At 38.0% G+C, this 8,797-nt stretch overlaps 1 long non-coding RNA gene across 1 annotated transcript; it reads right to left on the bottom strand.

Annotated features, from left to right (window-relative positions):
• Window positions 1–1,844: 1,844 nt before the first annotated feature.
• LOC148703038 (uncharacterized) lies at window positions 1,845–6,958 on the bottom strand. The gene is made up of 3 exons (XR_015967595.2): window positions 6,457–6,958; window positions 4,806–4,862; window positions 1,845–3,241 (listed from the first exon to the last, which is right to left on the bottom strand). It is a non-coding gene; the product is annotated as an uncharacterized LOC148703038 (long non-coding RNA).
• Between the last annotated feature and the right edge of the window lie 1,839 nt (window positions 6,959–8,797).

Below are 8,797 nucleotides of genomic sequence, written 5' to 3'. Positions count from 1 at the left end.
TTGAGACTTTAATCACATCAAAGAAATTGCATCTTTGAGTTTATTATGAAAGAAGAGATCACGATCGATTCCAAGCTTCTCTGCCATATTTTTCTTATCACTTTGCATATATGTGGTGGTAGCGAGTTTGTGAACAAGCATCATCATTTCTGAATTTGAGTTTTTCCAGCTTTATCTCATATTTCAATGGCATCTAGCTCCAAGGAAGAGCGCTCTCTCTCTCTCTCTCTCTCTCTAGGATGACATCATATTATAGCCCCTATTTCTAGGTAGCCAAAAGCTGCCATGAATGTAGAGATCTTTTAAAATTTAGTTGCTGCGTTGGTGCCCCCAACTAATTGACTTAAACGGCTCCCAGTTAAGTGCCCTCTGCCTTTGATTGCTTCCCCTTTAAAGGGCCCCAACTTACCTCCTTGATACAGTAGTAAAGAGATGCATCCTTTATTGATAAAATCAGAGCAAAGCGCATCTAGAATTGGATTGCAACCTTCGTTGGTGAAAAGAATGTATACAAAGGTTTTCAAGATAAAAGATGGCGCTTTCACACTTTCGAGGAAACAATGCTTTCGCATTCAAATAAGGTTTTGTCTATCATCAATTGGTCAAGAAGGATAAGACATATATATTTGAAAATGTCACATGCTGAAGCTGATTGAGGTAACTCCACCTTGTCATGTCTTTCATTACACAATCAAAATGCTGTTGTTTTGACCAGACAACAAGGAAGAGTACTAGTATATACCTAATAAAGATAAGATGGATAAACTCGAAACCTTGTCCCAGTATGTATAAAATAGTGATCTCATTATCGACTAGCTTATTGAAGCTAATGTAATTTAGCTATTGCAACATAAATAGTAAATACCATATGCTAGTTGACTAGTTCTAGGCCTGGAAGAGTCAAAATGTTTCTTACTCTGGTAGCAAGCGTTACTCACAGAAAAAGGAGGGGGAAATATATCACTTTTAGATACCAATAGATACCTTTCAAAAGCAAAGGAAAAATATTTCTACCAGTATGGTGCATTTCTAGGCCTAGATGAGCATGTGGTTGACAGAGGAATATTTCACCGTTTTGGTTATACCTGCACATTAGTAATTCAGAAAAAAAAAATGGTGCACTATCTTTATATTTAACATAACAACAGCACTGAAGCTAAGTATCACTATTTATGAGTAATTTAGGAGGGGAAATGATCGACATCTCATTCCACTATTATGCGAGGTAAGATGCAACAGAGAGCCCATTGTATGTGGGGTAACTGCGATGATGTAATCCACTGGAAGGGGAAGGTAGACTACTAGTCCATGAAGACCCCAGAGAAGCTGTGCATTTCGCCAGGACTGCGACACTAATTTGGTGCTGTAACATTGTCTTCCTTCACGACACATTGAAATCTCTGTTCAGTCACAATCTCAGGCACGTGACTGTCAAATTGGTATCCAAGGAACCTGAGAAGTCCCTGTAGCTAACATGGTGATGGGATGGTTTTGAAGTGAGAAACATGGATGGCTACTCCCTTCCCTTTTTGTTTTTTCTCTCTCTCGCTCTCACACACACACACACACACAAAAAAAAAAAAAAGAAGTAACATAGATCCAGCTCAGATGAAATTGACAGCACAATCGTTCATACGTCAACAGCCTTTGTGGTCCATTGATTGAAGTCCATGGGAGGCGCCGCGTGGCATGCGCATCACCGTCTTGAGAGACCTAGATCAGTGATTCCCCTCATCATCGAATTGATTGAGCCATCTTATTGGATGCACTGATTTTGCCGGTCCCCTGTGTTTGCTAGTTCGCTTGATCCGGACTCTCTTCTTATTTATAATTTTCTCCTTTTGGATCAATTGGTTTTTTCAAACAACAACAACATTTTAAGACAGCATATGAAGAAAAAATGCTAGTTTACATGCATGGTCACATAAGAGAGAGTCGTAGCTCAGATTGGTATTTTGCATGACGTTGCAATTAGCAAGCAGTTTATTGAACTCAGATCAGGACGATGGATGAATGGGCAATTCAATACACGAGCAGATTAGTCGACCAAGTAAAATAGGAATTCGGATGGTGCTGCCTCGTGGCACGGTGGGTTTCCTTCGGAGTCAATGAAGCTTTGTGCAAGGTGAGAGGATGATTTAAGCAGCTAGGGGAGCTTTTCATCATGCGAGCTCTGTTCCCTTCCCATATTTTACAAAGAAACGGCCACTAAAAGAGTTAGAGAGAGAGAGAGAGAGAGGATGTACGGTGTACTTCATTCATTGAACAGTGACATTTTAGGGAATCCTATGTACAAGAAAGTAGAAACTTTAAAAAGGGCGTGATAAAGATAAACATATGGACCCAAGGGAGAAGATTCTGTAGGGGTAATGCCAAATTCCATCCAGCTTTGTTCCATAAATCCATTATCCGCTGCGCCCCCCTTCTTTAGCGGGTATTAGGAGTTTGGAATTTTGGATTCTAATGGAGTTTCCCGCCAAGGCGCCAACCAGTATGCTCTGCTATTGGGATAAAGCTACTAGGGTGGCAGCTTAGCTCCACCCAGGCCATATAGCATTAAGATCGTCATACAATATTATTATTCTTTTCTTTATACATAAAAAAGCTTTTAGCAATCATACCTCATCATCGTCGCCGTCCTAATGAATGTGACATCCCTTGCATCACATGCAAAATATCATATTTAGATGCAGATTTTAAGTCGACACATCCTTTTTAGCCCCATGAGGAGGGCTGGAGGCTTGGTTGGCCCGAGCTCAAAGCCTGACCTCGCAACCTTTTTTTAGGTTAGAATTGAACCCAAGTAATTTAGAATGCCATATGTGCCACATGACCCAGATGAGAAAGGCCACCAGCCCATCCCCAAGGCACGTACAAGGAGGCCCCCGGGGCCATTTCTAGTCCTATTTTTTAGTATTCTGATTTTTTTTAAAAAAAAAAATATTTTCTTTTTCTTTTTTGCCCCTCTTTTCTATACGATGGCACTCTAATTTCTGAGATATGGACCTGGATGCCATTACATAATCAAAAGAGGAGATTCTATACGTTCAGCTCCAATCATTTTGGTCGCAAACGATGCATGATGCCACCTGCGAGTGAAAAGTCGCAAAGGAATCATGTAGACAGCATAATCGACTGGTGGAACGGACAAGAAGGAGATGGGATCGCTGCCTTGATGTTATAAAGAACAAAGGCTTCAATCTATGAGATCCATGGCAATTCCCATGAGCCTCTGCTGAAACTGAAATTAAATTAAGAGTGTTACTGGCTATGATAAATCCAAACTTTCCATCACTAATAACACAAACTACAAGAAGCTGCATATGATTCTAATCGCAAAGTGATATGCAAAAGCCTATGTGGTTGCATTTGGTACCATGGAGTAATCTTACAAAGAAATAACAAAGTATTACCATTACAAGATATCATTCTCTGTCATCTTATGTCTTTGCCTTGTTTTTGTTGATGTTTCAATGCAACTTCCAACTCAATCTCGAACATCCCTCCTCAAAACTTTTTTCTACAACAATACCATCTAACACTTTTCCACCACATAATCCACAATTAACGCAAATGAATTGCCTCCCTTAGTGAACAAACTTCTAATCTTATTGTTGTTTTACCGCACCCAGCTTCATATATTTTCTAGTAGCAGCCTTATTCTCAGTGCTTGGGCTTTGTTTATTACCCAACATTCTAAATTACGCAACACTGCAGACTTTACTATTGTCATAGAAATATATCCCTCTAGTCTCAGATGCAACAATCACACAGCACCCCAGAAGCGCTTCCAGAGTTCATCCACCCTACTATCATTCCACTTGATATGGTTGCCTTTGTCTCCATTCCTTTGTACAACAGATCATTACAAAATTGAACAAACATGATTATCTCCTAGCTGACAGTCTTAATATATGGCTCATTTTCATTTGTGTCTCTGCTAACATTGCATTCGTATATTGCTAGTTGAGGTATCTATTTGGCCTGCTAATAAATATGGGCATTCTAAATATATAACGTTTATCTCCGCTAGTTCTTATTTCCTTCTTCTTCCTCTTTTGGTCTTTACCTAGGTCATTTTTTACCACTGATAAGCATCTATTAATATAACCTTTTTCTTGATTCTTGTTTTTGATTATCTTTAACTGAAATCTTATCTAACATGTCTTACTTAGGTAGTATATATACACATATATGTGTTTGTATGTACACTGAGAAAAAAAAAATGATCACAGCATTGAAACTTCCGTTTTTTTTTTTTTTTTGTAGGTCGAAGCCAGAATAACTGAAGTTTTGCTTGACCTTATCTTGAACCACACTTGCATCTTGTTCCCTATGCCACATCGAACTGTAAACAAACATACATTTTATCACTCCTCTGAGTGGAACACATTCCTCGTAAATGCTTCTAAGCTCTTGAATGGTCCATAGTAAAAGAGATTGGTGTTTAGGTCATGAAATTAATCAAATGACCTCAACTCGAGCTACCCATAAAAATCATGGATGAATATTATAATGAGGAATTACATCAACAAAAGAAGAAAGCATATCTTGTGTCATCTTACGCTTCAATGGACACTAAGTTATGTACAAGGCACTATATATGACCAAAATTCTGAATTACGTACAAAAATTGTTGAAATTTAAATGAATAGGTCAAAAAAGTTTGCATGCACTATTCAAAATATAATATACAAGAAAGTTCCCAGTTTCCTGGTTTGGCATCATAACCATGATCAACAAGACCTAGATATGTAAATGTAATTATTCAATAACAATCATAAGGTAAAATTATGCGAACTAACCTACAGGAAGATAGAAGGAGTGATAAGCAGTTTTGTATTCGATGAATGCGAAGATAACTGCACATAAATGAAATCATTATATTGAATAGCAATAAGTAAAAGGCAAGTCTAATAATGGGAAAGTGAAAAGAGGCAAAGACAATGACAATTGGGTGAATTAGAATTTAAAAAGAAAGATAGAACATATGCAGTAAGTATGTTGCTTCTGCAAAATCCTTAGGATATAAAGAATGGAGCATACTGCTGCAATATCCTTAGGATAAACAATGGAGCATAGCTCACGCCAAGAGAATATTATTTTATCAACTGTAAATTTCCTGCACAAATAGGCATTCTGTGTTTTGAAAGGTCTTTTTCTCCTTCATGGTTAGTAATCAAATCCAGAATCGCACCACAAGCTGTCTGAAGTGGCATAGCAGCAATTCACATCAAAGTTTAAGTCGATAATGCATCCATTAAATTGAGGCTGACTAAATGAAGTGACATACTTGGAGGGAAGTTCAATATTTGTCGGATTTTCGAACTCAAGTGGTAAAAATTATTTAATTTGTAAGTACATATAGCTCTCACTATGGAAACAAATTTTAGGTCCTCGTACTAAGAGCAGTCCATAGGTTAGAGACTGCTAAACAGGTAATTTTAGTTTCTAAGCATTTTCAGTGATATAGATCGTGATCAACCATGTGGATCTTCAATTCAAATAATTGATTATTGGTTTTGGACCTAAGAGGAGTAGATATCCTCCCCTCTCAAGAGGAGCGCAATCCATCCTAGGAAATTGAATTAGCATGATCAACTACATTTGATTGTTTTTTTTTTTTGATTTTTTTACCTTTTGCTCTCTATCTCTTGTCTACATGATATTCGGAAACTAATTGGAATCTATTTATTTGAAGAAAAAAATCTGTACCTATCTCATCCATACCCGCAATCCATTGGACTCTGTTTTAGATTTTCAAAACAAACAAGGAAAAACGAAACTCCTTCTAATCCATGTATTTTGTCTATCTAATTCCCCAAGCTTTTGAATTTTATTAATTTATGTTTTAACAGGCATTACATGCGTCCAGATTGCTAGTATTGTTAAAATGTCCGAGTTGTATATCATGCTCGGTAGGAGCAGTAGAAACAACTCACTGCCCTTTGGTTCGGCCAGCTGAGGAAATCTATGCAGTGGTGGAAAGAAAAAGAGCAGAAATTTGTAAAGAGCTGTAAATTCTCTACAGTGCCAACGAAATTAGATGAATCCAAAGTATAAATCAAAAACACTGCATGAACATTATCTTTCAATCCACGATCTTTACTACATTAAGCTTCTCAGATGACGAAGAAAGCACCCTGACGAAATCATATCAATTTATAACCAAACGACTAGATTGTTTTGCAAAGATTATTGAACTGGTGGTAACTTAAACAGGTATAAAAGAGAACGACGCCTTCAATCTCAGCCTGCATCTCTAATCACGCGCGCGCCACACACACACACAAAACCTACTGATCTGAGAGCCGGAAGTAAAGAAGAGGACAAATGAAATTGTGCAAGGTCCATCATAGCCATAAAAAAAAACAGAGAGAGATCATTCGATTTTTCCAATTCTACCAAGCAATACGGACTTCAACTCAATTTCGAATAAATAAAACAAACAATCACCTGTCCTGCACGGAGAGAAAAGGGGGGAAATAGTTCTGGAGCAGAGTGGAGGAATTCAATGAGCAGAATGTGACTGGATTCAAATCCAAACACAATGAGACATCGGTGGAGATCTAAGGGCCTAAAAAGAACCTTACTCTCTCTCTCTCTCTCTCTCTCTCTAAACAGGTTGCTCTGATTTCTTGCCGAATCGGCCGCATATTTGCCCTAAAATCTTCTGCACTCTTCTCGATCGCACCAAAGAGAGACGGGCTTTTTTCACCAAAAAAAACGAGATCGGCCTTCATTCTCGCTGGCGACATGGGCTGTGCCTCGTTAGATGGACCCAAACTCACCGTTCTCGTTTACTTTGGCCATTCGGCCGAGAATACAGATACCGATTACCCGCAACCAATCACTGCTCAATACACCTGCCACGTGGCAATCAGGGGTTGTGAGACATTGTGGGGTTGTCGTGCGAGTCGGGCTCCGCGCATAGCAAGCCGATCATAGGTAGCAGGTGATTTACAGCCTTTTTTTAACGAAGGAAAAATTTTGTGACACCATATTTATTAGTTTGAAGAGTAATACCAGGGAATCCAACTTACATAACGAAAAAACCTCAACACCAATGTGGCACCACGCCGAGGGCGACCACGCCAGTGGAGTCGAAAAAGCCGCCGAGGACAAGCTTGGTCGGGAGAGTCGGCGAATATTCGAAGTTGGTGGAGCTTTTGGCGGAGTCCCAAGAACGAGCTGACCCTAGGCCAAAGTGAAGAATCAGCTGATTGTCGTTGATGCTTACTGGGCGGCCTTTTAGTTGTGGGCTGAACAATCCATTTTTTCCCTATCAGTGCTAATTCACATGATCTTTTCACATATTAATCTCTAAAATTATCATTATATGTATAGATATAGATATTCTTCAATATTTAATTTACACATTTGTGCTTAAAAATTATATATTGAATTGGATATGAGTTTCCGGGGTCAGATTAAATAAAGCTTTAGCATTTGTACCGATCATCATTCCGAATGCAGCTTTAATACAATAATGTCTATTTGATCTAAAATTGTCGATGACTAGAAGAAATATTGCATCTTCCTTTCATCTTCCTAGGATGGTTATCATTGGTGTTATTATAAAAATCTAAAACAAAAAAAAAAGCCATCAGAGCTCTCTAAAGGGAGGGGGGGGGGGGGGGGGGGGGGGGGGGGGGGGGAGTGATAGGAGAAGATGAAATAAATTCTTAAGTTTGCAACGCTAAGTTTTGATTTAGGAAAATAGTTCTTGTTCCGTAACTATCTTCTAGCATAAAAAAGTCGGGCAGATCAATCATTTTATAAGTTGAGAAACTAGCAATGATATCATGATTAAGGCTGGCATGGACATGGACGTGAAAGGATTTGCAAGTCTAAAATATGCAATTTGTCACAAGCTTAATGGTCTAATATGCTATATGCATGTCAAAAAAATTTAAACGATGATGCAGGAGTTTTTTATTCTGACTTTGTTTTGAGAGAGTATTTTACTTATTTGAGTTTGAAATTAGATAACCATATGGGTAGAAAATAAATAAATAAAATCACAAGAGAATCCTACAAAAAAAAAAAAATATCATGATCTTTGCTGCCATTTGTCCGGCTGTGCGCATTTAAACTCCATGCATGTAAACCAAACTAAGCAAACCCTAAGGTACGGCAATGCGGCATTAACAAGTGCAAATAAACCCGAACATAATAAGATATATGGTTTATGCCCCTTTTCTTTTGATAGAAATAAGAGTTACCAAAATGCTATCCTTTATTTATTAATGAGTAGAGAAAATCACAGAAGTACGTGTATTAAGGTTTATGCCCAAATTTCATAATAGGATTTAACCATGGAACCACTTAATCATCTCATGATCAAATGTCCCGGAGCCTAGAAAGTAGCATCAATCGATGGCATGCATAAAGTCCGGACCAAAAATTGATTGCATCCAACCGCGGCGGCACGATCTGATCAGGTCCGCGAGCCCCATGCTCCGAGGCAAGCACGTGTTGATTTGCAAAGTCGATCAAAATGGGCCTCTAGTGGGATCAAAATGGTAAAACCTATGGTGACTCTAAGTCTCTAACCCAGAGTATAACAGACACTGCATACCCGTATGGTAGATCATACAAATATACAAGACTATAAATTATATCATAGTAATAATATTTTTTTAAAAAAATTATTTAATCAAGAACTTATTCAAATAATTCTTACAATAGTTCTATACTGACACAAGTCAACAACATTATTTATTTAAATCAAATAAAATATTCTAACTAGTCTAAGTCTGACTAAAATTCTAAGAACTAAAAGTATTTTAAGAAG

The sequence above is a fragment of the Phoenix dactylifera genome, chromosome 7 (genome assembly GCF_051530095.1).
Source record: "Phoenix dactylifera cultivar Ajwa chromosome 7, Ajwa_hap1_PhDact_Kaust_v1.1, whole genome shotgun sequence".
Classification (NCBI taxonomy): Eukaryota; Viridiplantae; Streptophyta; class Magnoliopsida; order Arecales; family Arecaceae; genus Phoenix; species Phoenix dactylifera.
The sequence above is the reverse complement of the archived record's forward strand: the minus strand, read 5'-3'. Positions and strand labels throughout refer to the sequence as shown.